We start from the raw sequence: 19491 nt of genomic DNA, 5'->3' as shown, positions 1-19491 counted from the left end.
TATGTGCACACTTGTCTCCAGCTCCCACTTCCCAAACACCAAAAATTCTTCCTCAGTGGAAATCCAGACTTTCTTGGGAAATCAGTAACCAGGCTGTGTTACCAGATAACTTTCTAGGCCTTAATGTTATTCACATTTAAAAGTGGCTTCTCTTCCAGACAGAAACTGCAACTTTGAATGTCAACACTTAATATTTTATGAAAACATTATAATAAACAATGAGGGGAAAAAAATACAAGCATAGGGCAATCCTCCAAGAACCACAGGGTATAAATAAGCAACTTGGCTTACAGAAGGAAAGAAAAATGGAAGGGCCATGTTTGGATATGAAAAGAGGAGAGGATTTCTTAATGAAATGTGATTATAAGACTAGAATCACCAACTATATATTACTGAATAAATCCAACATATCCTAACTGTGTATATCTTTTTAAAACAATATAATATAGAGAGCATGAAAATAATGTATAACTGTCACTGTTGGAAATAATCTTTTTTTTTAATTTACAGAACAGTTTTGCACAATTTGTTTTGTAAAGTTGACTAAATCATGTCAAAGCAAGGAATATCAACAAATATTTTGAGCTCCTACTATGTTTCCTGTTCTTGGATAGCCTAGGCAATAAATGAAAGAGGAATAAAAATAATTTCTTTTCTTTCCTCGAGTTTTCTGCCTTTGAGAGGGAATAAGTCTATAAAGCAAGGCAGAGGAGCATCAAATGCTACTTTTCAAAAAGAGTTTTCAAAATAGACTTCAAATGCTCTAGCATGTGACGTTTGTTGGGAGATGTATTTGTCTAAAAAGTGGATGAATATCATTCAAGGCCTGGGAAAAATCCTGAGATAGGAAAGATGTGATCTGTGTAATGCATCAAAGTGTCCCTGTCTGCCTCTCTTCAAGGAGTGGTACAATATGACCCCTTCAGCTATGGGCTCAGGCTCCTAAAAGGATCGCACAATTCCTTTCCACCATTTGTGTCTAAAATTACCCTTCCTGAAATATGTTGGTGAGGAAGATGCATGCCATCATCTGATTAAAAAAAAATTACAGATGCTTTTCATTCTCAGTGACTTTTTAAAAAAAGAATATCAACTGAAGATTCTTTTCAACCTATCTCCAATAATTTTACCTACTCTATCTAACTCTGGTCTGAATGAAAACTTGACTCTAGTACATTACCTTTCTTGTCTTTATGTCCCTGTTCAAAAAAGGAAGTGATTTATCCTAAATAATATCTAAATTGCCTTCCTAATCAAAATATTTCCTTTAAAATCTCATATTTTGGACATTCTCTAAATGTCCTAATGTTTTTTTCACCCTTTGATGTATTTTATGGTTATGTATAGTCTTATCCTTCTGTGTCTTTTAGATATAAAATTTTGAAAGATCCAGAAGACACCAAGGGTGGTAATCAACTAACCATTCAGAGTACAAAATGATGCTAAGACATGAATCCAAATTCAAAAGACGTTCATGTCTTGTTAAATGGATAATATAGAATTAATCTATCTTACATATATAGGTATATTGTATGACTCTTAATTGTCTATATAAGGAAATTAACATTGTAAAAAATATGAAGCAATTTATTATTGAAACTTTTGCTCTCCATTCCCAATTACCTGGACATCTGTCTTCTTAATTATCTCCCATTTTTTCCTGGCACATATGCTCGTTGTCCTAAAGTTCTCTTTTCACTTAAAGACATCAAAATCTACCAGCCTTTCAAGCTAAAAACCTTCTGGTTTACTTTGGCCACTTACTTTTGTGTCCAATGTCATCAAATCACACTGATTTTAGTTTAGATATGTATCATCATTCAAATCTCCTACATTCATGGGTAGGTTCCACTTCTAAGTAGTTCTAGACTTTGGTAAATTGCTTAACTTCTCAGTGCCTTGGTTTCCTCATCTCTAAAATAGGAAGGATTGTAGTATCTTTCCCACTGGATTATCATGAAGACTAGAAGATGTAATGCAATAATAGACTTTAGCCATGTCCTTAGCACGTATTAAGGTAAATGCTAGCTATGATAGTTATATTATCAGCATTTGCTGAACTTCTTAAGTTACCTTCTTTTATTATCTCCTTGGCATCAGTGTTTGAATTGCAACATTTCTTCCTTAAGAAAACCAGAATTATCTCTGTAAAATCAGGTTCTAATCATGCTGCTATGATGTGAAAGCCTTCAGTGGTTCCCACTATGTGTGGAATAAAGTCTAGCCTCCTTCTCAAGATGTGCAGACTAATGAAAACTGATTGAAAGCATTGTTCTAGCTTTATCTCCAGATATAAGTCAACTTCCCACAAAGATGATGCTGACTTGGAGGACACATGGACAGGCAAGACCCATGTGCCCCACACCCTGTTCTGTGATGGCACTGAGTCCTGATGTATTTTCTTGCCTCTCTGTTTTTTGCTCAGTATTCCTTATACTGGCAACATCCACTTGTCTCCTTTATATGTCTAGTGAATGTGAACTCAGCCTTCCAAGATCTGTCCGGGTGGCTTCTTCATTTTGAAGTCTCTCCTATGATCCAATTGCTTATTAGTGTGCCCACAGCACTTTATGTACGTTTCTGATATGGTACTGAATGCACCGAAATGTTCTTGGTTGTTTATTTACATGTGGCCTCCCTCCCCACCCCCAGTGGCATTATAAACTCATTGAAAACAATGAGTTGGGCTTGGCTGGGAGTGGGGTGGTGGTTTGGATCTATGCTAAGTACTGTTCCAGGTATCTTTCTTATGCTGTCCCATTTAATCCTCCCAATGAGGCTATAAGGATTAATGAGCCTGAAGAAACTTTAGGAAGTTTACTTGTCACGATTAAGAAGTATAAAAATGCAATATAACTCTTAACTAGGGAGGTGATTGTTCTTTGAAAATCACTGAATGTATTGCACAGATGAATAGAAAAGTCTTGTTTTTTAATACTGAGAATGTTGGTTTTTTCTTTACTTTTTCCAGTTTTATTGAGATATAATTGACATTCCATCTATAGATTCAATACAATCCCTATAGAAATTCCAATGGTGTTTTTCACAGAAATAGGAAAAAACCTCTAAATTCATATGGAATAGCCAGCCTCTGAATAGTCAGAGCAATCCTGAGAAAGAAGAACGAAGCTGGAAACATCATACTTCCTTATTTCCATTTATATTACAAAGATACAGTCATCAAAACAGTATGGTACTGGCATAAACACAGACACATAGAACAATGGAACAGAATGAAGAGCCCAGAAAAAAACCCTCAGATATGCAATCAATTAATACTTAACAAGGGAGCCAAGACTACTCAAAGGGGAAAGGATAGGCTCTTCAATAAATGGTGTTGGGAAAAGTGGATAGAAATGGCTTTTGGGTGATTCACATCCCTATTTGTCTCCACCAAGAATTGGCCCTTCTATCCTGATGATGAAAACTTATGCTTAGTGTAACCTCTATATACAGGGCAACACTTTTCAGTATCATCCTCAGAGGTCCAGCATTGTGCACATCTGCCTCTGTGCTGCTTTGGAAGGACGAGTTACAGCTCTTTTGTCATTAACCTTCTTTAACCAGAGAAGCTACACTTTTGTTAGCCTTTCAGATTCAGGTTCCTAGTGGTTTACAAAACAAACTATGCAGCTCAAAATGTTTAAAATTCACTGATTGACAGCACCTTTAAACCTTACACTTTGTCATATTCCCCAAATAACGTCACACCCAAAACCACCCACAAATAAGCAGTAGTTCAATTTTTAATGTAGTGCAAATTTAGTTTATGTCTTGCCAAACTATTGTGAAAAGCAGAGAGGAAAAAGTCAAAGGGTTGCAGGATGAAGAATTTTCCTGAATTCCAGTTTCACTTCAGGTTGGCTTTGGAGCTCTGAAAATGATACCTCAGAGGAAGGGCGCTCCTTCATCCAGACTCCAAGTTTAATTTTGGGGGAAATCACACCTCAAATCCAGTAGCTTGCTCCCAGGTGGGACTACAACCGAATGCAGCCCTTGTAGCTTTCACTGTGGGGAGGACTTTACTCTCTGGGTCCATTTTCATTGTTTTCACTCACCTTGCCATGGAGAGTCTTTCGTCTCAATAATACTGAATGGCTGTGCGACTTCCCATCCTCCATCTGAGGCAGCTCAGGAAGGAATTTATTCCTGTCCCTGTGGCTGAGCCACCCCGCGGACAGTGTCAATAGGAAAGGTCACCTGCTGATATGCTGCTGAGCAGCTAGTTCTTTGGGCCAAAATGTGTTCGGCCCCTCCTCAGGGGCAGAGGTATTAAAGTGAAATGTTACAGAGTTGAAAGGATGGCAGTGAGCACGTTGGGCTTGCAAAAGAGCTCGGGCTGGGGATGAAAGTGGTGCCTATGATGACAGAACTTATTTTCTGAGTAAAAGGAGTTTTTAAGGACAAAAAGAAGAGGAAATTAGAGTCGAAATTCCCCTGCCTCTATAATCCAGCACTATCCTACTTGTCCAACCTTATTTTTCCCAGTGTGTATCCTCATCTCTGGTCTTTGCCCTGAGAATCTGTACACATTTCATTCCTGTTTGAAAGACCCCCCCGCCACATCCATCCTTTCTATCCGTAAGATGGGGAGTGGATATTTGTGCCTTGACATTTTGTTATTTTGTTTTGAATTTGCTTTCAAAGGCAAGGCTGTTTATTCTGATTTTAAAATTCTACCTTCTACAGGTCTTCATTAATGTTATTGTTTATATTTTAATGTGAATCTTTATGGAATCATATTGCCTAGGAGAGCTAAAACTACCCAGTCCATGAGATTCATATCTTAGGATCCACTAAGTTCCAAGTTGTAAATATAGCTGAAAATGTGCAATTGGTTGGTTGTCTCAGAGAGCTGGCAGTTCACGGAATCTCCTTATAAGAGCTGGAAGAGACAGTTGATATCATCTTTTCCAACTGTCTGGGGTGATTAATGAGCAAACTCTTCCATATATGAAAGAAAAATATCTGCCCTTTATTATTGGAGTGCAGATTTTATCATTTTTATGGCCAAATAGTATTCCATTGTATATATAATACCACAATTTCTTTATCCATTCATCCATCAATAGACACTTAGGTTGTTTCCATATCTTGGCTATTGTAAATAATGCTGCAATGAACAAGGGGATGCATATATCTTTTTGAGTTAGTGTTTTCATTTTCTTCAGATAACTACCTAGAAGTGGAATTGCTGTATTGTATGGTAGTTCTATTTTTAATTTTTTGAGGAACCTCCATACTAGTGTCCCTAGTGGCTGCCCCAACTTATATTCCTGCTAATAGTGCACAAGTGTTCCCTTTTCTTCACATCTTCACCAACACTTGCTTCTAGTCCTTTTGGGGCGGGGGGGGGGGGGGGGGGCGGGGCAGGGGGGCAGAAGATTAACCCTGAGCTACTATCTGCTGCCAATCCTTTTCTTTTTGCTGAGGAAGACTGGCCCTGAGCTAACATCCCTGCCTATCATCCTCTATATGTGGGATGACTGTCACAGCATGGCTTGACAAGTGGTGCATATGTCCGCACCCAAGATCCGAACTGGAAAACCATAGGCTGCCGAAGCAGAACATGCAAACTTAACCACTGTGCCACCAGGCCAGCCCCAGCTTCTTGTATTTTTGATAATAGACATTTTAACAGGTGTGAGGTGACATCTTGTTGTAGTTTTGATTTGCATTTTCCTGATGATTAATGATGTAGAGCATCTTTTCATGTACCTGTTGGCCATCTGTATGTCTTCTTTGGGAAAAAAAAAGTCTATTTAGATCTTCTTCTCATTTTTTAATCAGATTGTTTATTTTTTTGCTATTGTTATTTGCTATTTGCTATTGTATGAGTTCTTTATATATTTTAGATATTAGCCTCTTACCAGATATATGAAAATTCTCCCATTCAGTAGGTTGCTTTTTATTTTATTGATGGTTTCCTTTGCAGTGCAGAAAGGTTTTTAGTTTGATGTGGTCCCACTCGTTTGTGTTTGCTTTTGCAGATTTGAGCTGATTTTCTAATAGAAATGGTTCAGTGTCTATGAAGGTAGCCTCAGCTTTCCACCTAGTTCTTTATTCAATAAATACCTTAAATTTGTAAACTGAAAGGTTTGGATTTGCCAAAACGGGGCAAAAGTGGAGAGGGGGGTGTAGTGATGAATCTGAACCATGCTTGGATGAGTCTTAACAGTAGACATTCAGAGAAAGTCCCCATAGACATTTGGTGAGTAAAAAGGATTTTGAGGAGCATGTAGCATGGACCCCATCAGAGTGACTGGTGTTGCCAGCGGGACTCATGTCCTTGTAACAAGGCATGAAAATAAGACTGAGGTCAGTTCCAAGGAAACGAGGGTCCATTTGGGCCTCATGTTAAGTATATCTGTCCAGGGAGACGAGACAGAGCCACCATTGCTAGGACTGAAGTATAAGAAGGATAGTCAACAAGTTAGGAGTTCCTATATACTCACTACCTCCTTGTATGCTGGTATAGTACAGTCCTAGAGAAATTACTGTACAGTGGAATGTTAAATCCCACAGAAAAGATAAATATTACTATTAGACTTTGGTTAAACCAGTATTTCCCTAACTCATCTATAACCATGGATGCTGTGTGTGCATATGAGTTTGTATATATGTGATGTACGTATTAACAGCTCATAGAATTTGTATGCAACTGAGTATACTTTGGAAATGCTGATCTAGAAGTGCTGGGTTTCAACTGTCTTGTGGCCTGGACCTAAAAGTCTTTTCCCTTAAGGGAGCTGGAATGGTTTCAGCTGTGGAGATTGCAGTGCTCAAGGGGAAGGGGACTAAGGAAACTTACATGACTTGAGTAAAGGTACACATGCAGGAATGAGTATAAGGTCTTGGCATACACCCAGGAGAAAACGTAAGGTAAGTAAATGGTGATGGGGAGAAAGGAGTGTTTCTCTATTGATAGACTGAGTGGGTAAACCTAGCAGTTGTAGTCAGATGCAGTAGGAAAGAGGAACCATGATTTTGAGGATAGAAGAATAAGTATAAAATTGTTTCAAAGGATGGCTCACCTATAGAGTCACCTAAGATGTACTGGAGGAATGGGAGGTGGAAGATTGCACAGTCGGATGATGCACTATTGAACTTATAAGGCATGGGATGATTAAATCTGATCTTGGGTGATCATATTTTGAATGGAACTGAATGCAAGAAGGAATGAATATAATATCAGAGATGGTATCTATCATGACAGTTGAAAGAAAAGGAGAAATTAAAGATGATTTTAAAATTTAGGGCCCCAGTGATGGGAGAATGGTGGGGGTTTTCTAACAAGAGTAATACTATTCAACAGGCTACTAGGACTTGAAAAATCGTATGTAAGGAACAAAAGAGTGGGAAGAAATCACATTTCTGTAAGAAGGTCAGCAAAGATAAATAAGATTCTTAGTAAACAAGTTGAGTGTCATAAACTAAATATGTGTACCATCTATATAAAAGTCACATGTAAATGATGTTGATATAATGATATAATAAATGTTGTTTGTTGATTTGTTTGTTTTTTTTTCTATTACAAATTATCTGTATTGACTATATGTCTATATCATGGAGTGAGAATTCTAGCTTCTTCTGTATTTTAAAGTAAATATCATTCTCTTTTACACCTTATTAACAGCCAAAGATGAAATTTGGAAATTGTTTTCAGATACTTCCTTGTGCCTTTCTGGGGGTATGGTTTCAAACATGTTAAAGAATGTGACATCTTACACATCTTTAAACAATTAATGATTTTTCACATATTTATATCCTACTTACACAATTAGTAAACTGAAAATTTACTAATATAACAAATTATATTTCCCAAAATATTTAAACATTAATTGAGAGCTTAATTAAAAGTTCAGTAACTTAATACATCAGATCCTCTTAAATGCTTTAAACTGCTTAAAAGATTAAAAACTGATTAGATAACTTACTTGAAAACCAATTTCAGAAATGATAATGGAATTATAGCCTTTTGATTTATTTGTCATAAAGTTTTGACAAAAGAGGGTCTGCTAGATGATTGGGAGTTTTTCTCTACTGAGATATGTCAAGACTTCCCAGGCATTGGCCAGAAGATCTGCACTCCAGGTCTTCTCCGCATTGACAGTAGGCTCCTGAAGATATGTTAAGTAAAACTTGTGCTATGAGAAGGCCCCAAAGTGGTGTGAAGATAAAAAATAGTCAAGATTAACTTTTGCGTGACTGCTAAGTATCTGATTATTTGCAGATATTCAACTTTTCTGCTACAAGTAAATGGTTATTGGCCCAATGCGCAGTTGTTTAAAAACATAATTGAATATATTTGTCTTCATTAGAATGAGTCTGTGATTATAAATTGAGAATAAATTTCTAGGTTAGAGAATAAATAAAAACCATCCTTCCAGCAGATGCGTGGTTAAAACGATTCAAAGATTGAAGTGCGGTATATATTCTGGCACTTCTTACTACTTCCTGTGTGACTTTTGGTATGGAATTTCAACACTCAGAATCTCAACTCCTTTTCTATACAATGGGATAATAGCCAATGCCCTACATGCTGGTGAGGGTGATTAAATTCAATAATAAATGTAGTAGTACCTGTACAATGTGAGTTAATATTACTATCCTATGCTTTAGGTAGCTAACTTGTGCTAAGTATGACCAGGTAAATAATCATAGCAGCTAATGAAATTCCATTCCTTCCAATTCAACAAGAACTTGAAATGAAGAGTTAATATTTAGAACTGTTTTGTTATAATATAAAATGACTTCTATGGAGATAGAATTGTCAGAAGTAATATAATTTATTCTTCCTATTGCTCTCCTAGATGTCATAGACTTTCTAAGATAGTACCGTCCTGAAGACTATATGTTTGTATCTGAGGTCCTCCATAGAAATGAGAGGATTCTCAATGGGGAGAAACAATTCTGTTATAAGAAACTGCTCAAATCAAGACCAAAGAAAAACACATGGAAATTTCCTTCAGAGGAAGTTAACAGATACAGTTCAAATGTAAGTACTTGCTCTTACATTTCTATGACTCTTCATGTCATGCTGAAAAATTGGAATGAAAATCCTCATCCATCTTGGTGAGTTCCTAGTGCCCTTGGGATGGTATCATTTAAAAGTGAGAGAAGATTGAGGTCCTTTCTGAGAGGTGCTCTTGTTTTCAGGAATAAAAGTAGTGTGATGATGAGTTACTACAAAGTCCTTATTCATTTGCCAGTTTGGGGTTTCTTAAAATTAGTTGTAATTTTCAGCATTTAAATACTTCAGTGTGGAAAAGAGAAGATGCGTGTGGGATTCAACGATGAACACTATGTGGCTTTCCTCCCATATACCTGGTGTTCATCCCTCAACTGATGCTGTCCACTCAGCCTAGGATGTGCTGCTGCTAACATTCAGGCCATCACAGAAGTAGTGGGGAAAAATTGTGCAGAGTCCTAGAGGGCCTTGTATGCACTTCAACTTTTCCTTGAGTGGCGTGTGGAGTCATTGGTTGGTGTCGGGTAGAGGACCAACATGATCTTGATTTAAAATGATAATTCTGACTACAACGCAATGAACAGATGATGATGGACAAGGTTAGAAATACAGAGACTAGTTGAGAAACTAATGCATTAGCCCCATGGTGTCTAGAGTTGGTACACAGTAGTGAGACTCTGGATATATTTTCAAGGGAAGGCCAAAGGATTGACTGACTGACAGATTGGATGTGAGAACAAGTTGGGGATTAAGGATGATTAAAAATATTTTTGGACTGAGAAAACTAAAGAGTGGGATTGGGTTGCCATTTACTGGCAAAACAAAGATCAGGCCCTGTGAGGAGGATGACAAGCATTTGGATTTAGACAAGCTAACTTTGAAATGCCTGTTAGACATCCAAGTAATGTTATCCAGGATGCTTTTGGGTGTATGGATCTGTAATTCAAAGGGTGAGGGGAGTAAGGAGGACAGATGAGGGTGGAGAGGATGCTATTTTATATAGAGAGTTCAGAGAAGCCCTATCTGTTAATGTAACATTTAAAAAGAGATTTGGCAAAAAAAAAAAAGATTAATAACTGTAACTATTAATCTGAGAGTTTTCTGGATAGATATAGTATTTTGTGACCACCTGGCTGGATAAGATTGCCTAGGCAGTTAGCACAGGTAGAGAAACAAGAGGTCCAAGGACTGAGCTATGAGTTTCTCCCACATTTAGAGTTTGGGAAAATTAGGAGAAAGCTGAGAAGGAGCAAACCAGTAAGAGGTAAAACAAGAGAGAGTGATGTCTTAGAAACGAAGTGAAGAAAGCGTTTCAAGAAAGAAGGAATGAGGCACTATGACAAAGCTACGGAAAAGTTATGTAAGATGAGAACTGAAAATGAAATTTGTCAACGTAAAGATTATTAGTGAGCTTGACAAGATCTATTTCTGTGAAGTGGTGGGGATGAAATTCAGACTGAGGACAGTTCAAGAGAAAGTCAAGAAGAGGAAATAAAAACAGTATGGACAACTTTTAAGGAGTTTTACTATAAAAGGGAAGAGAACTCAGGCATTAGGAGAGGGATGGAGGATCAAGACAAGGATTCATAAAACAGCGTCATATCAAGCATATTGGACTACTGATGGGGATGATTCAGCAGAGGGGTAAACATTAATGTGGTAGAGAGAGGGGTGATTTCAGGAGCAAAGTCCTTGAGCATCTGAGTTGGCCTAAGATAGGAAGCATAGACAGTCTGCTCATTGTTTCTTCAAGGCAAGACTACTGGGCGCAGATGTAGGCAGGCTTGCAGATTTCATGCTGGGCTGTGGAAGTTCTTTTCTGATTGTTTCAGTTCCCCTCCGTCCCCCAGACCCCAGTTAAACAAGGTCATTAGTTGAGATTGAGATGTGGAAAAACTGATGGAGGGAGAGAAGAAAGAAAAATATGTTAAATCATTATTTAGGAAAAGGAGTCAATTCTCAACTTTCCCAGACTCTTGATATTTAAGGCATCTCGGCATAGTGTGCACTAACTTGCCAGCCTAGGGAAAGACTGCTCTTTTTTTTCTCTGGCTACTGTGATATAAAGAATCACTTTCTCTTACAGAAGTCTGTATCAGGGCTAGATTGAGAGATGTGGATACCCTTGGTAGACTAGTAATTTGGTGTCCTTTCAAAATGATATTTTTAAGTGGTGAAGGTAAGGAGGAACATATTTTAATGCACCATAGAAATTGGCTCCAAGGTAGCTGCCTGGCTGGTTCACTCCTTAACTGGACTCTGACCCAAATGATCACTCATAGTGAGAAATGGTTGAAGTAGCAGATGAGGACATGAGAGGTGGAAGGAGCAGTGGGCCAGGAATCAAACTGTGTGGATTCTGGCCTGGGCCGTGTCACCCCCACCTCTTCTGTCTGCTACTTGTGAACAAGTTACTTGTTCTTTATGGCAGTATTGTCTCATCTACAGTTGGATTAGATAATCTTTACTATAACTCTAAATTCTCAAACAAGAAAGTAATTTCATTATCAATCATAAGCATATTACCTAAAGAGATGTAACTATAGGAAGAGGCAAAATGACACATTGCAGAACAATATTGAGCATCTTTTATATCTGCAACAAAAGCTGAGATCATCTTACCAGCTGCTGCCTGCCCAGAACACCCCTGACACGTTAGCTCATTGAGCAGAGCCAGAGCCTTTAGGTAACCTTCAGGTGTCAATTGCCAATCCCCTCCGAGATCTATCCAGCAGGAATGGGAGAGAGAAAAATCTCACCTGTTCCTAGATTTTTCTTGCCTGGAAGGCCAGTTTTACTCTCATTTTCTCTGTGTTTGCCAGATACAGCACTCTCTGGTTTCTCTGACTGTCCAGAGAACTATGGGTGGACATACACAGACATCTGTATCTGGTGTGTCTCCTTCTGTCCCCTTAGTGTACTGCTTGACTGCTCCAGAGAGCAGGGAAAAGGCCAAAGAAGGCTTGCATCCCACCCCTGGCCAAGTTGGTAGAAACATTGGTTTTAATTTCGCCTTGAATCGGATGTGGTATGAACTGTCCTTTGTAAGACTCCTGAGGACAGTTGCTTGTTAGTTTTCTAACACATAGAAGATACATAACGCCTGCTCCATCAATATGTTACATTGAATTGGACTTTATTATAATCCACGAAGTCCCTCAGGATCAGGCATTTTCTGGCTAAGAAGCAATAATAACCTAGGTAACTTCACCAGACTCTAGCACAAGTAAATATCAACTAATGTGTGCCAACTGACCCGTTAAAATGCGGCTCAATGGCAAAAAATCAGGTTATATGTTAATTGCCTCAAAATAAATGTCTTACATTATAGTCCAGGTGAAGATTCTGTATTAATATGCCCTTTTCCTATGCCCTATCCTACTCAAACTCACATGATTCTTGAACAATACATTTTTGCCAATAAGGGAATTGACCATCCTCAATTGTTTTGCCATTCATGGGGATGTTGGTAAGGGGGTGGGGGCAGAGCTAATTCCTTAGTGATTATTCTGCAAATGAACATTGGCCAAGTTACAACAGAATTAATGTAAAATTAAATATTACAGTAAGGCTATTATCAAAAGAGGTCACAGTGATGAATGGCCCATTTAAATGAGACCACCAGAAGGAATTAGAGCTGGAACCTATTAATCCCAGTCAGTTTGCAAGACTCCATTTTTATGCAGATTAAACTATATTTCAGGTTGATAAATCAGCATGACGTTCTCTGTGACAAGAGCCAAATTTCTTTTCCATTCTTTATTTTATTTCCATGTGGTTAGGGCCACAGCCGGGTGGATGCAGCTTAGAGAGAACATCCAGTGATGGGCAGCAATGATTAAGACCGGAGTGGCAGATGATCGTTTGGTTCATATTGCTGGACTTCTGGTCTGACTTCCTTTTCTTTTAGGATGACAGTCAGTGAGTTTAGGCCTGCCAATAATTGTAGAATTATTTATGTGTTGATTGTGTTGGCATCTTGTGCTGTCCTTGCTCCTGCTGCTTTTTCTTAGGAACCCCATTGTATTTCTGAGATTTTTTTTTCTTTGGAAAAGTCCTGGTGTCACTAATGTATTTTTCCCCTCTCTAAATTAAGAGAAGTACAATGAAATATTTCTGGAAAAATCCATGTGCTTTATGGAGAGCTTCAGATGAAACTGTTGTGAAACTAAAGCAGATAAATTCCATTATTTGCCCAACTGAAAACGGCTCCAGAACATGAGGATGGAATGGAATGATGGATAACACAGCTGGGAGTGAGGGCAGCTAGTTTAGCCCTACGCTAACCAGCTCTCTGACCTTGGACAAATCACTAAAATTAAAACATATAGCACAGCACATTGTGCATGATCAACTCTCAATGAATATTTAGTATCCACTGGAGTGAATTTAACTTCTCTGATCCCAGACTTCCTTCTAAATTAGGCAGCATATCTTGCATGGATGGAAAAGTGTGACAACTGCTGTTGACCCACTTGCCTTAGGAAATAGGCCTGCTTGCTCTCAGTGGTCTCAACGAATGCTCTGGAGGAAAAACTTCCTGGCTTAATTCAATATTGTTTAGTGTTTTAAAGTTTTTGAGAATGCTTTCATCTCTCCAATAGTCAGATGTTTCTGGCAGATTAGGAAGAATAGGCATCCTTATTTTCCTGATGAGGAAGCACAGGGCAGAGATTAGTGACTTCTCCAAAGTGACACGGTAGATCAGCACATTCACAGGGCTAGAACTCAGATCCCCATACCTAGGACCATGTTCTATCCTATACCACTCCTAACTTGAACAACAACTTAGAAGGTGATACCATTTCCAGAAAAAATGTGTGGCTAATGAGAATTAATCTTCAGATCTGAAGGCCGTGAACACGTGGAGGGGGTTGACATTAGGATTTGCCATGTTATCCCTTATCATCATTGTTGCTTGATCACACTCTTTGTCGTTTACAATACCACTAACTGACCTATTGAGCAGTGAATGGGTTGGAGAGGGAAGGAAATTGGCTTGGTCCCCAGAAGTATCACATTGTGGTGTGACATGACCCAATTATGTCATGAGCAGCAAGTCTCACAGAGGGAAATAGCCTGGAGTCTGGCCAGGGCAGTAGAGAAGCCACATGGTTGGGGAGGACTGGATGCTCTCACTGCAGCAGGAAGCAGCCTCCTAGCTGTGTACCATCTTGGGAGCTTGTGATATTGCCAAAGCTAAGGATAGGGCCTGCTTGTAGGTATAGGAGTTGACTCTCTAAGGACTATTATAATTCTCCCCACTAAATATATATGACATCTATCTGATATAGGTACCTGAGATTTTTTTAAATTGAGAAACAAAGACTTTTGATTTTTTTTGCTGAGGAAGATTAGCCCTGAGCTAACATCTACTGCCACTCTTCTTTTTTTTTTTGTACCTGAGCTGCCACCGCTGCATGGCCGCTGACAGACAAGTGGTATAGGTCCACACCCAGGAAGTGAACATGGGCCACTGAAGCAGAGCATGCTGAACTTAACCACTAGACCACTGGTGCTGGCCTAAAGATTTGATTTTATAACTGGAGGTTAGGCTTAAAGTACAAGACTTCTGGTCAGAAAACATGTTGAGTTTATACTCATTCATATCAGGCAATTTGCATGACTGATTGCACTTCAGAAGAAAGTTGGAAATTGGGATTCCCATGCACACAAACACACACATGCATCGCCTCCCCTGTGACCCGCCCCCGCAAATACTTCTGTATATTCTCTTGACTTTTCTTGCATTGCCTCCTCTGCCTAGAATCTTACCATGGCTAGTTTCTAGTCATTTCTCAAGATAGGGCTCAAATCCTACCCGTCTTGTGAAGTCTTCTCTGATTCCCTGTCCTGTTGCCTGGATTGGGCTTATCCTTCTCCTCTGGACTCCTATAGTACCCCAAATTTGCTTCTACTGTGGCATTTATTACCCTATATTGTTGATACCAAACCTCTTAATCTCAAGTTCATGCGCCCGATGCACAGCAAGCCAAACACTGAGACGTCGGTGTTTGGAGATAGAGAAAAGTTTATTCAAATTGGCCAAAATGAGAAGGTTGTGGCCCAGGTTCACTCAAATCTATCTTCTGAAGAACAGAAAGCAGGGGCGTTTTATGGAGCTAAGGGGCTTGGCAGAAGGAGCTTCTGAGAAACAAAGGGGTCACTCCCAATAAGCCCCTGGGCAATCTGACTTCTGGGTTTCAGTGGCTGCTGAGAGCCAGCCATTCAGTGATTGCAACCTCCTCAAATGCATTCTCTTTCTTCTGCAGAACAAGCTCACAAATCGTTGAGACCCAAGTCACCCCTCAAGTTAAGAAAAGAGCAAATTGACAAGATTCATAATAACGTCAAAAGGCAATCATGTTCTTATTGAATATCTATGGCAATCCTCAGGTACCTGGCTTCATTTTCATACATTCTTCTTCTTGGGCATGCTCATAAGACGTACCACTATGGGGAACATCATTTTATTTTTAGGCTTTAAACATTTGTGTTCAATTGATTAAATTTACAAATGCAGAAACGTAGTCCTGAGAATAACATTTTTAAGGTTAATGATAAGGGGACACAAGACATCTGTGTATGAATTAATATACATTTTTTGTTCTATCTTTATTTCAGAATGAGGTTTTTATAACATTGTTCTAGGTGTTGATGAGCTTCAGGTCCAAGTGTTATCTTGAGACTCTGAGCCATTTGTGTGATATGAGGAAACTGTCTCATGCTAAGGGAACTCATGAAGACTCGTCAGTGGTTAGAAGGATCCTCTAAACTGAGAGCAAAGCTTCTTCTTCCCCTGGTCAGTCTCTGCCTGGCTCCCTTCAGAGATTTATCCAGATTTCCTGATGGGCTGAAGGAGCAAGACTTAAATTAGAAATACTCAGAATATAGCTATTACAGTGATATGTGCAGGGAAGAGACAGCTATTGAGATCCCTATAGATGGGGTAGACATTCCACTGAAGGGCAAGGAAAAGGAGTGCTCCCAGGAAGAGAGGAGAGAGAAGCCCATCCTCCTCCAGAAGCCATTATCCTGTCCCTCGGCAGTTGGTCCTATTAAACCCACTCTCCTAGTGGCCATCTTCTTCCTACTGCTGGGTTTATGTCCTGCAGGTGCGTGGATTTGTCTGTCTTATGTCTAGGTGCCGAGTTTCCCTAATTATGATTCTGAAATTCCTAGGAGTTTGGACTACTGACCACATCATCAATGCTAAAGTAACTAGTCTTACCAGGTTCTCCAAGACCTCTGACCTTACTCCAAACCTAGCTACTCCAGTAGCCAACCCATCACACTACCCACCCTCACCCTTCACTGGATAGTTAGGCACTTTTATGCATATTCCACACATCCATATTCTTCTGGAATGAATGTGAGAGGAACCTTGACTCAAATACAGTAAACAAAAAGTCCCATTCTTGGTACTCAGGTCACTTGACTGTCCACATGCATAGATCTTGGAAGCTCTGAGCTCACCTCCTTAACCGAACTTCTGATCTGTGCCTTAGCCCACATTTCTGGACATCCCATCTGGCTGATCAACATACAACATTTTTTCTTGAAATCAATCTAAGTTCCATAGCAACCAGTAAAGGAGAGAGAAATAGAATTGGTGAGAAGGGTGGGTCACACAGGATGGAAACTAATTTTGAACTAACTATAGATATTTCCTCGATTCTGAAAAGCACACTTATTTTCTATGATTTTATGTTTCTGAAATCAAGGTATCCTGTAAATAATAATTATATTTAATGTATAAAAATCTTTTTTTTCTGAAAAACTTTTACAATCAGTGTTGGATTCTAAGAATGAAGTAGTAGGATATGTCTGCAAATATTTTGGTTACGTTGGTCTGCTAGCCCTAAAAACATCAGAACGTAATTGTACAGCTGGGAAAACTGAAATGAATAGAGACTAAGAAAATCAGGGCTCCTTTAGGAACTTGGGGCTGGTTTCCATTTGACCTCCAATTCTATCATAACTATTTGCTCTGAGCATCTGGGCCTCCTTTCCAGGGGAGCATCTTGCATGCCCTATGCAGCTGCTTTGTGTTTGAGGTTGAAGTTAATGGAAGCTGTGTCTGAATTCAGTATCCCACTTTCTTATAGTGGGCTGAGTCTTTCCAAGCACAGGTAACTGAGCAACAGCTATCATTTGCATTATTTTTGTTGCACACTTCCTATGTGCCAGAGGAAGCATTTCATAGACATTTTACAATCTACTTCTCACAACCAACCTATGAGGTAATAACTAGGATTTTTTTTTTTCAATATTACAGATAGGGCAGCAGACTTAGAGATCTCAAGATGATCAGTAAATTACCTATCTTTGCATAAGGAATTTATAAGGAATTTAACTATGCCAGTCAGTCTGTGAAGTCCATCTTGTTAAATGGTCATTATCCTGACTCTCTATAGATTTTACACCACCTTAATTGGATATTGTTAAGATGGATATGTTCTCAATCACTCTCATTTATGCATACTACGTATATTATTTATCAGCAACTTTATTGAGAGCAAGTTGAGATCTCGATCCAGGAGGAAATGCTACAACAGCATCTGGGGGAAGGGGAGCAAATGTTCCAGAAAGGGAAAGAGTTCATGCCCCAGAGTTCACAAGCAGTTGTGTGCAGAGAAGAGAGGGAAGCCATTACAGCGCCTGTAACTGAGGAACAGGGAAGGATTCTGGGAAGTCACCTAATACTTTTCCTGTTGTCAAACAGCTCCAGATGTAAGCTATTCTGAAAGCATTTCTGTGGAATTTGAAATGAAAATGTAGCTGCTTAGTCTTTAATAGAAGACAAACAAAATGCAGGAGCCTGTGGGTCGATTCTGAACAAGGTATCTTTTTTTAATGTATCACACCGGGGGGTGAGCACGTATTTGAAAGGGCTTAGAATGCACACAAAAGCTCTGTACTTTGACCTTGACTAATGCTGGGGAATGCAAATCCCCACAGCCAGAAACTTGCGCCCAAATCTATAAATAAAGTGAAAGGAAAATGAGAAATAAATGAGCCGCATTTTGGTTTTTTTGTAATGGAACCCTGAGATTGATGAGAGAAAAACCACTCGAATTCATCCTGGAATGCTGAGATCCCTAACGCATGTACAAAATGCAAAAGCCATTCTTCCTAACACTTCTTTATGGGCTGCTTGTCCATGGGGGTTGCATGAAAGAAAATGCGTTTTAGGAGAAGAAAAAATCACCATTCTAGGATCTTCGCTCTGCAACGCTTTAATTCCATCTCACAGTGACAAACAGAGACCACAGCTGATGCTTTTGAAGTTAAGTTTAATCTAAGAAAAGATTCGTAAGCTTTTAAGGAGACCTCAGGATAGAAAAGCTCTAACAGGATTTTTTTTTTTTTTTATCTTCTAAATTTCACTGCACAAAGCATTTGGAGACAAGGGAAGTGGAGGCATTATTAACTGGAGGAAAAGTGATGACTTTCCTTTTTTGTTCACTCTTAATAAATTATGTGCTTTCAGCTAAAATAAATGGTGCCCGGTGTTCATAACTGTTTCACACCTCATGTTAACTCTTTTTTTGTTGTTCCTCAGCTTCACGTGGGCCAGGTTCTTTGTGAAGGTTAACTTTTATTTTCCATGAGGCAATCGAGAATATAGATAATGCAGATTATCCCCTTAAACCAGGGGTGAGAAAATGGATTCAGTTGACATGTTTTTTCTCTGGTGCTTTAGAATATAATCATAATTGACACTGGTTTGCAACTTTTGGGGAGATTTTGTGCAGCTGTGTTAATAAACGTTTAAAAATTAGCTTTCTAGGAAAAACAAAAAGACAAAAACAAAACCTTGATTACTGTGTTTGTCAATTTCCGTGTATAAATCCTCTCACCAAGGCTGATTTCAACTACCATTGGTTTAACAACTGGCTCAAAAATTCCTAAAATTTAACTGCTTGACAGCCGTATGAGTTGACTTTGACATATCACTGATTTTACTTCTTTTAATTAGCCTTTTCTTTCAAAAGCTTGTCAGTCAAAATTGGGATAGTCATTCTAATAAGCAGCAATCACCGTCACTGCCATCACCACTATTGCAAATACATCAGGCAGTCAGGACTAAATATTGAGCCCTGTAACACATCAGTAGGACTATACTCCAGGTTTACTGCTGTGGGGACCTGGAAATGGCCACCCCAAGATATGTCTCTTTGGCATCAGGATTATTTAAGGCTGATTGCTTTTGATAAACTGGGACAGGTAAGGAGGCTCTGAGGAATGGAACTTGCCCTTTGTTAGGACACGTTTACATTTGTAAGGTAAATCTCTATCTGTAAAGGTGCCTCCCTCTCTGTACCAGGAAGAAGAAAGGCGATGACCTTCTCTCTAAAAACTCTTAATCAATACCAAAGGCAAGGACTTAAATCTGCATTTTATTGTGCTTCTCTGGTAACCTCCTGTAACTGACTTCCCTCCCCCTCCCAACTTTGGCATTCCTTAAGGATTAAGCATCTTTCCTTAGGCTAGGAACCTATTGCTGCTGCGCTCAC

This window comes from Equus asinus, chromosome 7 (genome assembly GCF_041296235.1).
Source record: "Equus asinus isolate D_3611 breed Donkey chromosome 7, EquAss-T2T_v2, whole genome shotgun sequence".
Classification (NCBI taxonomy): Eukaryota; Metazoa; Chordata; class Mammalia; order Perissodactyla; family Equidae; genus Equus; species Equus asinus.
This window is presented reverse-complemented; position numbering follows the sequence as displayed.